The sequence below is a fragment of the Tursiops truncatus genome, chromosome 2 (assembly GCF_011762595.2).
Source record: "Tursiops truncatus isolate mTurTru1 chromosome 2, mTurTru1.mat.Y, whole genome shotgun sequence".
Classification (NCBI taxonomy): domain Eukaryota; kingdom Metazoa; phylum Chordata; class Mammalia; order Artiodactyla; family Delphinidae; genus Tursiops; species Tursiops truncatus.
The window spans coordinates 33,790,063-33,808,710 of record NC_047035.1 but is presented as its reverse complement, the minus strand read 5'-3'; the positions used below and the strand labels follow the sequence as shown (position 1 = coordinate 33,808,710).

Sequence of the window (18,648 nt, the reverse complement as noted above, 5' to 3'; positions counted from 1 at the left end):
ATCTATTCCCTGTGCAGCAGCCAGCGTGTTCTTTCTAAGCATAAATCATGCCCTATTACTCTGCTGCTCAAAACCCTCCAGTGGCTTTTCATCCGTCTCAGAGTATAATCCAAAATCCTCACCATGGCCCCCAAGGTTTTACATGGTCTGCCGTTGTTTTGATTGGATTTCCGTGTTGACTACAGCTGCGCTTGCCTACTTGTCATTTCTTCAACCTACACACCAACACCATGTACCCTACTACAGTGTAAGCTCCACGAGGCAGGGACTTTGTTTTAGCTATTGCTATAATCTCAGCCCCTAAAACAGAGCCTGTCACATAGAAAGTGCTCTATAAATATTTGCTGAATGAAGTGAATTGAATTACAAAAGAGTCTCTTTTCAAAAAAAGGGGGAGAAAGTGCTAAATGAACGTCTTCTTGAGCTGTCATCAGTGAAATTATTCAAAGTATGGGATTTTTTCCATCACTTCTCTTTCACATCTACCGCTCCTAGAAATTATATGATTACAATGTCTTACTCAAATTCTTGATTTTCTCAAGGAAATCACAGTGTTGCTTTTAGGTGCATGTGAATGAATTTTTAAATGTTGGAAATCACGTGTAGAAGAAGCATCAGGACTTCAGGAAGTTGTGGAGATGCAGTGCATCAGCATGCTGGTCGCTTCCACTCAGCCTTTATCCCATTGGGCCTGTCTGTTCTCTTGCTATTTTGAAAAAACTGAACAAAAGGCAAAGAAAAGGAGGATGACTAAAAAACTCTCAGAGCACCGATAAAGCGCTTTAAACGCCTTTGTTGGGGTCACCCCATGTGATTTAACATAAGGGGGTTGCCTTTTTTTAGTGATTGAGGAAGAATTGGCAAGGTTAAACATGCAATGCCAGTTGTAATCTGACAGTGTGGTTATAAATGGCCACGGTTTCATATGATTCCAAAGCAAAATGGATAGCAGACCACAGATAAGCACAGGTCTACGGTGGACACATACACAGAGCACCACGAATATATATTTTTTACATTAGGTCAGGTCTATTCAAAGAAGCTGGCAACACATTTTATAAAGTAAATTCTCTTAGTCATCCTAGAAAATTTTGGTAAGCAACCAGTGTTTATATTTATTTTAGTCGTTTTTATTTCAGGTTAGATATTTTCCAGTGGATATTTGTACCAAACATTTCTGAAAAAGAAATGATACAGCTCAAAACTGGTGTCATTATTTCTATGCCATCTGGAGAAGAAATTGCCTTCTGGGCTCTATAGCTTTCCTGAATTACATCCTTTGTTTGTTTGTTTTTAATTTGGAGGTTTATGTCGTTTTCACCAAAAACACTGGCTTTGGAAAACTCATTTGATGTGTGGTTTTCTGTCTCACAAAGATGGGTTCTGTGAGATCTTGATCAAGGTAATGATTGTGGGGAAGTAAAAAGAGGACTGACTGTTAAGTCTCAAGATTTGGGTTCCAATTTTGACGTGTCCCCTTCATGTGTTTTTTTAATCACATCTCTCTGAGCTCCAATTTTTTCATGTGTAAAAGGAAGGATAAAATTGAATTTCTCCCCTACATGGTTATTATAAGAATTAAATACCCATGTAGACATAACTGGGATAACTAGGATGAGGCCTGACACCTTAGAAGATACTGGGGCGAGTATGTGTTTGTTCCCCCATTCATCGCGATTTGTCACTGTTGTGCTGTTGTATCCTTGATTCTCCAGTTAGCTGTTCAGTGTCTTTCATAGCTCTGATTATAAGAGACACATACATTTATTATTATTGGTTCCCTCAGCTTTCTGCATATTGTCTTCTGAGTGGATTATTCGTTACAGCAGTAAGTGATTCTCAAAGTGAGTACCCTCTGGGCCTCTTCTGGTACTTCCAGTCAGCCTCGTATGTTTCTATGTTTGTCTTATGTCTCCCACAGTAAAGTTGGTACTGAGCTTGCTGACTCTTTCTCCTGTCAGGATCCTCTGTAGCAATGGACTTTGTGCAGTGTCGGATCTACTGTGTGCTCGGTAGAGTTCTGTGGACTTGAATGTCAGCAGGTACTGTGAAAGGAAGTGGGTGTATTCTTTTGGTCAAGGAAGAGAGCGTCATGGGTCTAATGGTTACGCCATGCCCATGCTTGCTGCCCCCACAGAAATGTAAATTGGAACCCTGTGTTCTTGCTCAGTCTGGCTGGGCCACGTAGAAGGAGTCTGGGTTTTAGTTCATGGCAGAGGGACTTGGTCCCGTTGGAAATATCAGACAGGGATATACCTGATATTCCTGGTAGGTGATGATTCTGTATCTCTGATACCTCTCCCCTCTTTTCAGTAGGCAGAGAGGGAAGATGGTATATAGAGAAGCATCAAACCAATCAATCCTATGATAATTCTTGGCTATCTGTAACTTTAAGCTTGCAAGTTGATCTCTTAAAGCTCTATCTTCCCTCTTGGCCTCTTCCTAGTACTTAAGGTATCAGGTACCAGTTAGGCATGGTGCCCTGGCCATGATCCTGTGGTCCAAGCAGTAGGGCTAAGGCTGTATGGCCATAGCTTTATGACTGTTTTGCCTGAGATTCATTTATTCTCTCATCAAATATTTATTGGGCACCTACACTGAGCCAGGCATGAACTAGGTATTGAGGAGAGAGTGGTGAACAAGACAGAGTTTCTGTCTTCAAGGAGCTTACATTCCAGTGGAGGGATTCAGGCAATAAGCAAAATAACAATTATATGAGATATTTTCCGATAGGATAAATGTGACAAGGTAAATAGAACCAGGGTAAGTGATAACAGGGGATGGTGAGTGTGTGTAGAGAGACTGGTTGCCGTAGTGGTTAGAGAAGTCCTCTCTGAGGAGACAACTTGAGCTGAGACAGAAATGATGAGGAGGATCCAGTCATGGGGAGAACTGAGGAGAACATATTCAAGACAGACAGAAATAGCTGGTGCAAAGGGCCTGGGGTAGGGGCAAGCTTGAGTGACTGAGACATTGTGTGTATGAATGTGGGGAGGGGAAATAAGTGGGGAGGAGAAGAGGATAGTGGGGATAATGATATAGGATAAGCTTATTTTCTCATATTTATAAGAGCATTCAACAGCTGACATAAACAATTACTGACACTGTATTTAAAGATATATGTGGAGAATGAGTTCTTTAAAAACCATAAGCACTTATACAAAAATTATTCATCCTCAGGGGTCTCAGGTAGCATTTGTTTTACCTCACACTTCAGCTTGAATGCCCTTTGCAATTCATTCCGCCTGGTTTCTTAGAATTGATTTTCTCTTAAGGCTGGTGCATCCTTCAGAGACCTTAGACCAATCGGTCACGAAGACCCTTGCATTCCCTCAAGGCTGCGTGCTGTGGATGTTGCAGCCCCAGGAAGCATTCTGAAACTAGGCATCTTTCACAGTCTGGTGTAGAAGTTACTGCCTGCAGTTCTTACTGGCTTTCTCTTTCAGAAACCTTCTTTTGTTCCTGCCACAAGGCAAAAACAGGAAAAGAGATCTGTGTGAAAGAATGCTCTCCCTTTTTCTTTTGTGGTGATTGTGTATCTTAAGAGAAGGCCTCAAAGGTTCCCGGAGCTGTCTGTCTTTTCATGTAAATGGAGCCCTTAAGCCTATTTAGAAGTGTGCGAAAAGCCTGTGGGAGTTGGGGTGAAAGATACAGAGGTAGCATCAGCGTCCCAGTTAATTTATTCAAGTTCAACTTTGCGCTCTCTTCTGTATATATAATTAAAAATACTGCAGAATTGTATTTTGCACGTGTAATTTTAATTATATGCTATGCATATTACTGTCTACACATATTACTGTGCAGTGTCGTAACTGCAAAACCCTGTGTTCTTCACTGGGAGGTTTAAGGGATTTTCCAGGGGAATTTGGCGATGTAAATTTTGCCTTACATGCCAACTTTAGAGGGCAGTCCCTGGGTAACATATGACCCTCTGTGTTGGATATTTAAAAATCCTCCTTATCCCAAAGCAAAGGGGACTTTGGGATGAGGGACTTATATTCACCCCTTACCCCCAAACAGGTATAGGATTGATACTGGGCTTTGTGAGTAGCAAAGGGATGAGGCAGAAGGAACTTAGCAGATTCAAACAGAAGAGAGAGCAGAGCAAGGGACTCTGAGGCAGGAGGTGGTGGACCAGGGATTCCAGGGTCAGGCAGGGAAGGGGGCTGACTGGTGGTTCCTGGGTGAGACTGTTCCTTCTAGTGAGTGCAGGGCTCAGAGCTATCCTAGCTGTGCGGAGTAACCCCTGCTGGGTGGCATCACCCCTTTTCCCTAGAAGCCCTTCACCTTAAGATAACACTTACAGTGCATTGTTCCATGTGAGAGTCGCTGTGTGTGTGTGTGTGTGTGTGTGTGTGTGTGTGTGTGTGTGTGTCTGTATGGACATGTGTATTTGTGCCTTGGCAGACAGAATGGGAGGAAAAAGCAGCAGTGTTGGAAAGAAGAGACAAGGAAGCAGGAGGATTTGGGGTCCGAGGTTTTAGGAGCAAGTTCTGCCTTTCATTGTTCCATGGCTGAGGCAGTGTTAGATGAGGGGGACCTGAGATCCTGCGGGTGGAGCGGAGTGAAGGTCAAACTTGTATGACCTTTGCAGCCCGTATCCCAGGCTGCCGCACCCCCCCCCCCACCAGCACCTCTCCCCACTCCCTTCCCAACCCTTCCCAAACCCCAAGGCCACATCTGTTTATTCAGATGCACAAAACTTTCAGATTTAGTAGCAGGAAAGATAAACAACCTATCCCAGTGCACCACCTAAGCTTTTTACTAAAGTGCAGTTGAAACTTACATTCAGGTCCCCTGCTGTGGAATTTTCACTCGCCCCCCTCATCCATGTCTTGAGGAGGTGGATGGAATTCTGAGTCTTATCAGCCTGGGTTGGAATCCTCCCCAGGACTCTTAGCCTTTCATTTTTTTTTTCCATTTTATAAAAATTTTTCTTGGAGTATAGTTGCTTCACAATGTTCTGTCCGTTTCTGCTGTACAGCAAAGTGAATCAGCCACACGTATACGTATATCCACCCTCTTTTAGATTTCCCTCCCATCTAGGTCACCGCAGGTCATCAAGTAGAGAGCCATTCATATTTGAGCAAGTATCTGAGCCTCAGTTGTGAGGGTTGAAGGTAACAATGTCTGCAAGCACTTTCCCACAGTTTTTGCAGATTGCCTCTGAAACAAACTGCCCTACCAGGGGAGTCTGCACATTAAAAATTCTAATGCATAATACAACATTTTAGTCAGGACTCTTTGTTGCAAGTGATAAAAACCCAAATCTAACGAGCTTACATGCAGAAAGGTGGTATTTCTGGTTTCACAGAAGCCAGGGAAGACCCAAGAACTGAAAAGAGGGCAAGGAAGCAAATGGTCCCTGACAAGGGAAGGAACGGAATGAGGGCTCACAGGGTGGACAGTCCCAGTGACGTTAACAACATATTTTCAACCAAAATTAAGTAAGGTTTTTGAACTTCAATCTTATGCTATGAATACTTAATTCTAATTTTACATTTTAGATTTATTGCATTAATATTGGTTACATATACAGCAAAGATTAATATATATCGCAATATTGATTTTTTCCTGACAATTAGTTCTTATTTGAAGACATAAAACTACATTTTACCGTAAGCAAAAAAGAATATGTCAGGCTTTCAATTCGGAAAGTGGAGTCAAATCTGCAGTCTCCTAGAGGAGGGAAGTTGTAAGGCCTATGCTCTTTCATAATGGGTCTAGTCCTTACCCCTCATCTGATATTTTCTTGTGGCAAACATCTGGTTCAAATGAGCACTAATGGCAGCCTTGATCATCAGAAACCAGAAAGCAAAAATCATAAACAATGTATAGTATGTAAAAGGGATGTCAAAAAGCATTATGCAAAGAGACGTCAGCAGCAAATTTATTTTCTATGTAAATTTCACCTTTTGGGTGTTTGTCTTCTCACTGACTTATACTTCTCTTCTGGGGAACAGCCAAGGCCCCCAAAACACAAGGGTGGGCCTTTGTCCCACTTTGCCAAACCTTTGAGATGGCTCTGCAGACACACCCTCTAATTCATGACCTTCCTTGCCACTTCATCCAAGTTCACTGAAAACAATGGATAGAGCTCTAGGGACCAGGCCATGTTGCTCAGAATACAGGTGAGGATTGTGTTTACCCATGTCTATAGCTCCTAAATTAGTAGGACTGTTATGACTTAGCCATGTTCTCCTGGTAACCTGTGGTAGGGTTGTCATATTGGTCAACGTGCCTAGCCCCTTTGGGACCACCCAAAAGGAAATCTGAATGCCGAAAAGGTTCCTAATCCTCTAGGAGTTCCAAGCTAGGGATGACTTGCAGGGATGGAACCAGACTTCTGACATATATCAGAGGTTTACAGTTGTAGAGATAGAATTTACCAGAGTAGAAAAGAAGAGAAAGTTTCTGAGTAGGGAGTAGGTAGTATTTTGGATGACCAGGGGTTTTTGAGAAGATTTTGGATGAGCCAATAATTAATACTGTGGAATACCAGGGACCTTACCAATTTGTGAGGAATGCTAGAGGTACAGGAGGCATCTCAATAGGGTATTTGCCTTTTCAGAGACTAGGAAAGAGAGGAAAGGGAAAGTGGATATAAGTTGGTTATTGGAACTTTAATGGAGCCTTGAGACAGTTGTCAGGGGCAGCAGACCGAGGCCAGGAATTAGTTCAGACAGAGAAGAGGTTAGTTGCGTCTAGTTTTGGGGGGATTGCAGAGTACTGAATAAGATGTCAGAAGCTTTCAGGGTTCAAGGAAAGTGGATGGCAGGAAAAGAGAGAGAGCAGTTTGCTTTGCGTTTTAACCTCCTTTACCACTTCTCATCTGCCTGGTCTGGATATTACTTATCTCAAATTGAAGATATGTGTTTGGAGGCTGACTACTGGGAAGAACATGGAATATATAGTCTGAAGACTTTTATCTCTCTGAACTTTACCTTTATGATAGCATATACTTACCACGGGGTTTGGTGTGAAATAAATGAGAAAATCTAGGTCAAGTGGATTGGGTAGAACCCTGGCCAAGTGACCAGATGTCCTGGAATGAGTGGGATAGTCTTGGATTTCAGCTTCCTATCCTGTATCCAGTTCATTTTACTGACAGGGCTTCCTATTACCCTGATGTCTGGACTGAATAGACCCTTATGAACTAGACACCTGTGATAACTTTTATCAGTGGTAAAATGGAATTCTTAAATTGGATTTGGAGGTAGGGTTATAATGGTAGAGTTACTGTGTCTCTGAGACAGTGATTTGGCCTTAGTAAAGTCTGGTCTGTTAAGATTCATCACTCATTTATGGCTAAGAATATCACAAATAATTGTTAGGACCCATAGTGAGTCTTCAGCAATCATTTCCTCAGGACCTGCCATGTATCAGGTGCTGTGCCAATGGCACAGAGGTGATTGAGCCATGGTCCTTGTTCTTAAGGTACTCCCAGATCAGTAGGACAGACTGGGATGAAAAGATAGTAAGTGCTATTCTATTGGGATGAATCAAGTAGAGAAAGAAAATAATTCCCTCTGGAAGATCAGGGAGATACTCGCAGAGGAGGGAGTGGATGGCTAGTGTTTTGAGGGATGAATATGATTATGCTCAGCAAAATATGGATTATAAGTATAGTGACATGGGAAATGCACAGTGAATGCGATGTAATGCCACCAAATGGGATAAAGTGTATGCACTGAGTTTGTAGATGGTGGATGGATGATCCCATCATGTTTATTCTTTATCTCTTTCCCTACTCATGAGGAAGTCCTTGTCTAGCAAAAGTGATCAATGTTTGCACTCTCAGAAATAGGCGTTAGATACTTCCTTCTCTGGAAGGGGGATGGCTTTTTGATCTAAGTGAAGTTATCGGAGGCAATGTGGTATAAACGAACAGAGGACAGGCTATGAAACAAAATTCTAACTCCACCACTTAAGAGCTGAGTGTCTTTTGACAGATTGCATATATTCCCAGTGACTTTGATATCTCTGTGAAATAGGATTAATAATAGCACCGACTTCACAAGTTGTTGCCTCAAGTGCACTAATACGTATGAAAGCACTTTGTGAGGTGCTGTGAAAATAGGTAAATCAGCAACCATTTGAACAAAAACATCAGCAAACCATTTATTTATGTAGTTCGATATATTGTGCAGCGCTGCAGAGACAGAGGACCCATTTTCTAGGAAAACAGAATCAGAATTCTGAATCAGCTCCAAAGCAGGAGACCAAAGCCTTGAGTTCTCACTAGGTGCCCTTACCCAGAAGAGTAGACTTGTGAGTCTGCCTCTGTGTTGCCTCCAATGACCCTGTACACTCTTCGGCTAGGTAAAAGGCAATTTGGAAAGGGGAAGTGTATTGTGCTCTCAGGAAAGCCATTACTTTTTTTGCTCTTTGGAAATGTTTGTTCTTTTGGTTTTGAACTCCAAATGTGAACAATCCAGCTGATTCAGATCCCCAGATTAGCCCTAATCATAGAAACACTGTGACAACCACAAATATTAAAAACATCCTCAATTTAGGCGACCAAGGTAAGGCAAATACAAATGGTATTATATGAAAAAAGAAAAACATTCCCCTGTGCAAACCTAGCATGTCATTGCATTTAACATCAAGGAAATGATGACAGAACATGTTTACCACTGGGAAATTCAAAGGAGATAATTACTCTTCTAGACAAAGGCAGTAGAAAGAGAATAATAAAGAGCAATAATTGCTCTTGTTTATGGAAAGTAAAATTGGGAGATTATATTAACCTCAGATTTAAAATTTTTAAATTTATATACAATAAAGTATATAGTTTGATGAGTTTTGGCAAATATGTACACCTAATAACCACACTTCCATCACCCCCCAAACTTCCCTCATGTTCCCTTGCAGTCAGTCAGCCCCCAGCCTCAGGCAAACACTTATTTGCCTTCTGATGCTGTAGTTTTGCTAAAGTTCATTTTAATGTATATTTTGCTGGGTAATGACGTTTTGCAGAAATGATGATAGTTGGACATTGTCAAAATCTAGGATTAGAATCCTACCTCCTTTAGAAAGTACAATTCCAGTAATTTCTCCGAGCCTCAGTTTTATCATATTAATAAGGATAATAACAATTTTTCTATATACCTGAGAAGGTTGCTATAAAAATCCAGCAAGATAATAGATGAGAATTAAATAAGGATTTGATGGGCTATTTAGCCAATATTAATGTGAATCAAAAGGATGACGTTTCTAGATATGAGCCATTTTATAGAGGAGCTTCCATGCCAGAGCTCCTGTCGTGCCTGTACAGACCCATGAAGGCGAGTCCTCCCTACGGTTGTCGAGGAAATTGCCTTTGAAACAGTTGGCTCATGGGCCTAGAATTCAGTCTCATGTCTCTCTAGCTGACAATAGAGGATTATAACTCAGCTGATATATCTGAGTTAACATCAGATTAATCATATATATCACATTGGGTATGAATATCAGATAAAAATATTCATATTTTTGCTGTGTTCACAATGCTTTCTCATAATAAATTAAGCGATTTATTTCATGCGCACACTCCCACTGGCCCGACTCTGGCGTGTCAGTTTGACAGTTCCCATCTCACACAGATAAAACTGAACTCTTCAGATGTCAGGTCATGTGCCAGAGGCTTCATTGTAGACTGTCAACTACTGTTATAAATCGCTGTTGTTTTAAAGATGTGACCTAAATGCCATTTTCATTGGAAACTGTTCGAGTGGAGAGTAGAGACTAACATATAAAATAAAGCCACTGATTGAGTTTTAACATTTCTCCGTGGGCAGCAACAAGAGAATTGCATTCCCTGTTGGCCAGAGAAAGCAGGCCAATTTTATCTTCCCTCTCTGGGAGAGATCACTTTAGACACCCTGTAGACATATTTGGGTCTTGCTTATTTTTCTTGGATGATCTGTTAGAATGTATACGTGTGTGCACGAACCCTCACTCGCCACCACACGCACCATGCTGCCATTTGCCTCTGCGTATGCTGATGTATCACGAGTAGATTGTGCATTTTCACAAAGGACAAATGATCACCAGCTGGTCACTCTCACTTCCTCCCATGTACATTTTGTAGCTTCCCCATAGGGAAGCGAAACCGATGGTGGATTGGAAGAGATTGCATTTGCTGAAGTGGATTCAACCAAGTGGCTGGTTATGGATGACCTTTGTCTTCTTGGGGCAGTAGCAGGAGGAGTTACAGATTCCTCAAGAATGTCTGATCCCGTCTCATTACAATTAGAATTATAAACCATGGGCCTTGTGAGTTCATTCATCTGAGACAGTGATGGACCAGGAATCCAAAGACTGGGTTTGAGCTTTGCCTTTAAATGTCTACATATATGTGAAGGTAGCTCTGTGCCACTGTAGATCTTTTCCCTCTTCTGTCCTAGCTCCCCTATGAGGTTTTCGAATCCTCAAAGGCACTGCGTCTGTAATTTACACAATGTTCACTTTTTCATCTTTTTCTGTTCCTAGCCTGCATTTGGTAGAGATGTAGTAAGGACTTGCTGACTGATAGAATGGGACTACATTCTGCCTTGGATGAGCTGGAATTCTTTAGAAGTCTTTCCGGCTAGAAATATTCTGCTTCAGGGCCATCACTACTGTTAAGATTCTGTTGGAGCAGTGTGATCAGACACCTCCTCCTCTCAGGTCTCACCCTCTGGCCCCCCTGAGAAGATGGGGCTGTGAGAGTACTCCCCTGGCTCCAGTCTAGACCCTTAATGGGTCTTTCTCGTACTGTGCTGTGTTTCTGAGTCCTTGTGTTTCAGTCCCTACACCTCTCTCAACTCTCAGCGGCCTGAAGAAGAGGAGCCTTAGTGGGTATTTTTCCTTCCTTTCCCCTTCCTTCCTCCCTTCCTTCCTTCCTCACTCTCTCCCTCTCTCCCTCCCTTTCTTTCAAACAAGAGGGATTGAACCCTCATGAATATTTAAAGTGGGCTTCACAGAACACAAAATCTGTACCAAAATCTGCCAGGGGGATTCAATGTTGAAGGTTTCATTCCTCAGAATCAGCACACTTTAAAACATAAACCAGATCATGTCAGTCTCCTAGTTTAAACCCCCCAGCGGCCTTCCACCACCCTTAAATCCAAAGCCAAAGCCTTTGTGCTGGCCTCCAAGATGCCGCCAGAGTCGGCCTTGCGCACCCCTCTGACCTCTGTCTTCACTCGCTAACCTCCGGCCACACAGGTCTTCTCTGGGTTCTTAGAGCACTTCAAGTTGGTTTCTGCCTCAGGACCTTAGCACTCATCTCTTCTGCCTGGGACTCTCTGCCCTGAACTCTGTGCCACCTGAATCGCCGCTCAGATCGCAGCCCAAGTGCCGTCTCTCAGACAGGCCTACCCTGACCCTCCCATCCATAGCCCCCCACGCAGTATTTTTTTCCCTTATGTCGCTCATCATATCTGAAATTGTCTGGCTCATCTCCTGGTTTCCTTGTATATTGCTGGACCCTGACTAGCATGGGCACTCCCTCCACAGGGCAGATGGAGACTTTATTAGTCCTGCTCTCCGTTATCGCTCTTAGAACAATGCCTGTCACACAGTGGGGCTCCGTGAACATATAACATGTGACTCAGTGAGGGATGGAATCTGAAGTTGTTTACCTCTCTTGGCTTTTCCTTCTCTCTCTCTCTCTCTCTCTCTCTCTCCCTCTCTCTCATTTCTTTTGCAGAACCTGCATCGTGGAAAGTGGTGTGATCTCAGGCTGTAGTACAGGTCCTTGATCAGGGCCCTGGGTTTAGCTGCTTACTTGATTTGAAGCTTCTGGTCGTGCACAGCTGCCGATTGGAACAACTGTTCTAGAACGACTCTCTTTTTCCATTGGTCAACAAGGAAATAAAAGCTAGAAATAAATTTCAAATAGTCCGGAAGACTTTACTAACATTAAGTCTGGTAATAACTTTTCTATCTTAACTTCCATTACAAAGCTACTTCATTTCCCCTACTTTGTGAGATGCCCTGTGATCTAGCCCAATACAGGAGATAATATAGGGTATATACTGCTGTATCCTCAGATACGGCCAAAGAAAAGTGCTTGTGAACTGAAGGGGAAGACAGTTCAACCAGGGACCATTCATAGGGGAGGCCAAGTACCAAAACTGAGTGCCTAGCTTTAGCTCTTTCTTATTAGAAATTCTGGAATAGAAGGATGGCGTTTTAGGATTTTCCTAATAGAGGAATTCTTTTTTTATTTGTATTAAGAGCTTATCTCTGTAACTTCCCACAGACATAGGCTGAACTCCCGGGTGACCCTAGCTCTGTAATAAACTCTTACAGCAGGATGGCCTAGGCCTTGTGTACTCATGGAAAGTGTGATGTAGCTTGTCTTGTTGCTTTTGCTAGAGATATCACATTTAGGTCACGGGGGTTCAGCTAGTCTTTGGTTGCTATGCGGAGCAGTTTTATGGGAATAGTTGTATAATGCTAACATCTGTAGGCTGAGAGCTTGACAAAGACATCGCCCAGATTGCCTGGGGAAGGCCGCTTACTTTGGGAGCTAATTCTTGATAGGTAAAACATTTAGCACCCCTTCTTTCCCCCTTGCCTATGCACAGTCACCAGCCTTACTATTTCCATCTGTAGTCGTGGGTGAGCTGTGTGTGTATTTGCTTGTCACCTTGCAGTATGCATTTTCGGCAAGTTAGGGGGCAAAGCAAAGGCCCTTGGCTTTTGAACTTTTCTGCTTTCTTGGCATTTCCACATGAGATAAGATGGTAAAGGGCTAGAGGGTTTCTCTTTAAAGATTTCTGCTGAGGAGATAGAGAACTGACTGATGTCCACATGCCTGCTGCCCTCAGCGCCTTCAAGTCCATATTTCTGCTTTCCCATGAAGCCTCTCTTGCCCACTCTGTTTAAAATCACAACTGTTGTCCACTTTATACTAGGTCCCCTTTACTCTGGTTTGTCTCCCCCAGAAATGACCACTTTTGGACATGCTATACTCTTTACCACTTACTGAGTTCATTGTCTGCCTCCCATTGCCAGCATATAGACTCCCCAAGGGCAAGGATTTCCCGCTGTTTTATTCACAGTGTATCCTAAGAGCCTAGAACAGTGCCTAGTGTGTAGTTAAGCCCTTGATACATAGTCCTTGTATGAATGAGCTGACATCCCAGTGAAAGGAGAGATGATACAATGTCGTGATGAAGAGCTGGGGCTTTGGAGTCAAATGATCCTGGATTTGAACCCCAGCTTTGCCACTTACCAGTGTTGGTCTTCAGAAAGTGATTTAACCTCTCTGAGCCTCAGTTTTCTCATCTGTAAAGTAAAGATTATGGCACTAACCTTGGAGGTGTGTTGTAAAGATCAGAAGAGATAAAGAGGCAACGTGACATGATGGTTAAGAGGCAAGGCTTTGCATTCCAGTAGATCTGGGGTCTGGGCTTTACCTTCAGGTTTTGGCTCTCCCAGTACCTTGTGCAATTTTTGTAAACTCTCTAAGCTCGCTTTCTTCACATGCCAAATGGATATAATACTCTGGCCTACCTCGTAGGATAGTGATCGGGAGGTAATCCACGTGAAACTCAGTAAAGGATCCATTAACTTGAGCTGTTTGGAGGATGGGGACAATAACGTTTGTCAAGTTAGCCTCACTGCTTGCACAAAGTAACTGCTCAATAAATGGTAGGTTTGAGAAAAAAGCGCTATTGTTAGAAGCTTGGGACTCTCCGAAATTGATGTCGCCGTCTTCCTTGCATTCCCTTTCTCCAGGGGGAGTAAAGCAAATGCCTGTCATCTTTGTGATGTGCTTGTTTCAACTTAAAACTGGAACAGTGAACAGTTTTTATGTGCCATACTCCCTTCTTTGTCCTGTAATCAATTCGGTTTTGATTTCAGGGGTTATTTTTGAATTCTTGGATTGAGTTGCTGCAGGGTCTCTGCTCCACCCACTGATCACTGGGGGGACTTTATGTAACTTGGGTGTTGAGTCAGCTCATTCACAGCTAATGGAATTGGCTCCAGTAGCCGTGGTTTTGGGAGATGGTGATGTCTCCAGGGTTCTGTCAGCTTCTACTTGCTTCTGTGAGAGATGCCTTTTCCCAGCTCTGCTCCTGATTTGTGGTGTGAGTCTCAGCAAGACACTTCACCTCAACCAAACCCTCCAGCTGTACGACCCAGATGGGAATCCATGCTTCATCTTGCCAGGTGACCCCGGCCAAATTATTCAAGTGGAGAATAAGACTCACTGTGTCTTATTCTCCACTGTTGTAAATTAATGAGTACAGGGAAATAAAAATAGAATGTTTTCACACCACAGGGTTTTGCGAGGATTGAATGAGCTATTACATATAAGGGCACTTTGAAAGTACTCAGTAATGTTTATTATTATGTTTCTTTATAAAAAATGTTGAAATATTCTACTACTATTTTAAGTTTCTGAGCATTCCTTTATTTAGAAAGCTCTGGGACGTCAGCTTCTGCCCCTAGTGCCCTGTGGGGTCCCGAAAGATGAAGAATATATTTGCTTGAACAGAGCCACAGGTGTCCACTGCATCTTCCTGGAAGTGGCCAAACACGGGTGCCTCTCCATTGTTTAGTTTAATATGGGGAAATAATAGGGGTTAACTGGGTTGTTATGAAAGAGCTCAAGGTAATGCGGTGAGGACCCTGAAGCTGGCGCAGCTCCTGAAGGGGAGGCTGCTAGCCAGAGTCAGGCTGTCTGGCAAGGTGGGCTTTGCCTGGTTGTCTGGCCTCGGCCCAAGTTTTGACCCAGAGCTTATCACACTCAGGAGGACGTGGCCCAGTTCTCGGTCCCAGAGCTCACAGGGACTGAGTTATAAAAGCAGAATGCCAAATTATTCATTTTATTTTTTATTATTATTTTTTTTATTTTTGCGGTACGCGGGCCTCTCACTGTTGTGGCCCCTCCCGTTGCGGAGCACAGGCTCCGGACGCGCAGGCTCAGCGGCCGTGGCTCACGGGCCCAGCCGCTCCGCGGCATGTGGGATCCTCCCAGACCCGGGCACGAACCCGTGTCCCCTGCATCGGCAGGCGGACTCCCAACCACTGTGCCACCAGGGAAGCCCCAAATTATTCATTTTAAAATGAAAAAGAAAGCTGTTCTATGCATTGGAGAGGCATGCCTGTCTAGCTAGCATGTTTCCCCTTCAAGGCAGGTCAAATGAGAAAACGAATTATTGGAAGGTTACTTGATAAGTACGGAATTGATCATAAAGGGGTTAAGTGATTCAGTTGGTTATGGTATCAGGAACTGTTAGCTTGCTGCCTCCGTCTCCATAGTCCAGCTCTGCCTGTCAGGTGATCTGTGTGCTCCTGGGAGTAGCACGCACTGGGGGCCCTGGCAGCCCTAGCTGGGTTTGGAATCAGTGCTGCCGCCATTTGTTTCTCTGACTATCCTTTTTTTTTTAATTGAAGTATAGTTAATTTACAATGTTGTATTATGTTCAAGTGTACAGCAAAGTGATTCAGTTATACACACACACACACACACACACACACACATATTCTTTTTCAGATTCTTTTCCATTATAGGTTATTACAAGATACTGAGTATAGTTCCCTGTACTATTCAGTAGATCCTTGTTTACTTACGTTTTGTATAGTAGTTTGTATCTGCTAATCTCAAACTCCTAATTTCTCTCTCTCCCTCTACCTCCCACGATCCCCTCTGGTAACCGTAAGTTTGTTTTCTATGTCTGTGAGTAGATTTCTGTTTTGTAAATAAGTTCATTTGTATCATTTTTTTTAGATTCCACATGTAAGTGATATCATATGATATTTGCCTTTCTCTGTCTGACTTAACTTCACTTAACATGATAATCTCTACGCCCATCCATGTTGCTGCAAATGGCATTATTTCATTCTTTCTATGGCCAAGTAGTATTTCATTGTATATATGCACCACATCTTCTTTATCCATTCTTCTGTCCATGGACATTTAGGTTGCTTCCATGTCTTGGCTATTGTATATAATGCTGCTATGAACATTGGGGTGCAGGTATCTTTTCGAATTAGAGTTTTCTCAGGGTATATGCCCAGGAGTAGGATTGCTGGATCATATGGTAGCTCTATTTTTAGTTTTTTGGAGGACCCTCCATACTGTTCTCCATAGTGGCTGCACCAATTTACATTCCCACCAATAGTGCAAGAGGGTTCCCTTTTCTCCACACCCTTTCCAGCATTTATTGTTTGTAGACTTTTTGATGATGGCCATTCTGACTGGTGTGAGGTGATACCTCATTGTGGTTTTGATTTGCATTTCTCTAATGATTAGCGATGTTGAGCATCTTTTCATGTGCCTGTTGGCCATCTGTGTGTCTTCTTTGGTGAAATGACTGTTTAGGTCTTCTGCCTCTCACTATCCTTTATATTAATTTTTGGCTGATTAACTTCCTCCCCATGTCATTCTGATATGTGTTTTAATTTATATTTTGTCTTTCATCAACGTACAACATGCATATAGTTTTATAAATCTAATAATCATATAATCCTTATACTGAAAAACAGCATGTCCCTGCCCCACATCCGCTTCTCCCCTTTGATTCTTACTTTCTGGAAGCAGCCACTTTCAAATCATTGTACCATGACTGTGTTTCCTTCCTTCCTTGTTGATTCTGCTAGTTAGCTCCATATTTCTAAACGACATATTTGAAGTTCTATTTTTGATTTTCCCATTGAAGATGATGTCTGTGGAAATGACCATTGACCACTTATTCACTCTTTCCCTCTTTCCAGTATGGTTATATCTTAGTATTTAGTTAAAACCATATTTAACATTTACATTATTGTGCCAATGTAAGTATTCATGGCGAGCTACTAAAATGTACCATTATCATGTTTCCTTCCCTTTTTTCCTTCCTCGCTCCTTCCCTCCCTGGTATGTATTTTTAATTTTGTCTGTGGAACATATTTCTCCATCCACTCTCCCTCTTTACATTGGTAAGGGCATTGGAAACCGTAACTGCTATGCCTTCAGCACACCTAGCAAAGTGAACAATTCATTAGTATCCTCTACTACCCAGCCCATATTCAAACGTCCCTGATCGTCTCAAAGATGTCCTTTTATAGTTGTTTAGTTTGAGTAAAGATCTAAATGAGGTCCAGAAATTCTATTTGGTTGTTATATTTCCTCACTTATAATCTACAGCACTGCACCCCCCACACACACCCACCGCTTTATTTGTGACATTGATTTCTTGGAGAAATTGGATGTAGAATGCCACACGTTCTAGTGATTGGCTGATGGCTTCGTCATGGTGCTGTTTAACTTGTTCTTCCATATCTCATAAACTAGTGGTTATTAGATTAGGATTTAGATTTTTTTTAGGCAAAAATATTCTATAGGTAGTGCTGTATACTTCCTATTTTATCATCATAAGGCAATAATGTCTGGTTGTACCACCTTTAATGGTGATTAAATAGATCAGTGTATTCAGATGATGGTAGTCTGATCATTCCATTGCCAAGTTCCCTATCAACTTTTGACCTACTGGTTCACCAAATGAACATGCATTGATGATTGTTGCCTAGATCCATTATTTTATGGAGCACATAACCTATCCTTTTGTTGTGTGATTCTGCTTTGAGCCAAGAAGTGCTGATTACGTAGTTTAACCCAGAGGGTCATCTTATTTGCCTTATTTCCAAGTCTAGGTTGGGGTCAGGGGGACTTTTCTGTGACCCTCATGTACTACCAAATAAGTGGCTAAATTTACATGAAAGCAATATGCTTATATGTTGTATTGGTTACTGTTTTTATTTGAACCTTAGTTGAGCTTTGCTGTTGGCTTAGAAAACATAAACAGAAAAGTGGAAAATTTTGTCAGTCATATTGAGAAGTAACTGGCAGGAAAAAGATAGTTTTTTTTTTTAAAGAAGTGGAACAAATCAGAGGACTCTGCTTTGGCTCATAATGCCTTTTTTCTCCAGGGTAGGAAAACTCTGAAATCTAATGGGGTCTCTTCTGCCTGTGAGGGAATTGGAGGGAAACTACCAGGACAGACTCTGATGACACACAGTCATTTGAGGACTTTTTGGTTATTGTTTTGTTTTAGTTTTTACTCCACTAGTTTGCTGAGAAGTCTTTCATAAAGATTTTTCCTAAACCCCGTTGCATATGAATTAGGGCTTTTCCTTTCCTCTGTAATGGGGCCTGATACCCTTTGATGTGTTTTAGCAGAATTTAGCTTCTAAATACAGTTTGAAACTTAGCTCTACAGTTTGAAACACACACACACACACACACACACGCACATGCCCTTGACTCTCTCGACTGACAAACGGTATTATTTCTTTACTGCAAGAACCTGTCCTGTAGGAACCAAGTTCAGTGGCAGGATGATACTGTGGAGACACCTTGCATCTCCTTCCTGAAAGGCTGGGATGTGCAGACCTCAGAAGCGTCATGACGAGGGGAAGTTTTCTCCAGTGTCTCTTGCCTGAGGGGCCTGTTTCCATTTTTTCAAAGATCTCCTTTTAAAGACAGATGAATTCCTGGTGTAAATGTCTGGTCTGTTATTGTAGAAAGATGCAGATTGGTTACCTTTTGAGTGACTCCTGTATTCCAGAGTTTAAGGCCCTCCTCTGAAATATTCTGCAGATCCAAATTTTTACAATATTGGGGCCTCTTCTGCCATTTGGAATGACCTTTTACATAACTTTCAATGACTAAGTGATGCCCATCTT

General features: G+C 42.3%; 1 protein-coding gene across 4 annotated transcripts in view; it reads left to right on the top strand.

Annotated features, from left to right (window-relative positions):
* Positions 1 to 18,648, top strand: part of RAD51B (RAD51 paralog B) — a 688,762-nt gene that overhangs the window by 420,524 nt on the left and 249,590 nt on the right. The window lies entirely within an intron of this gene.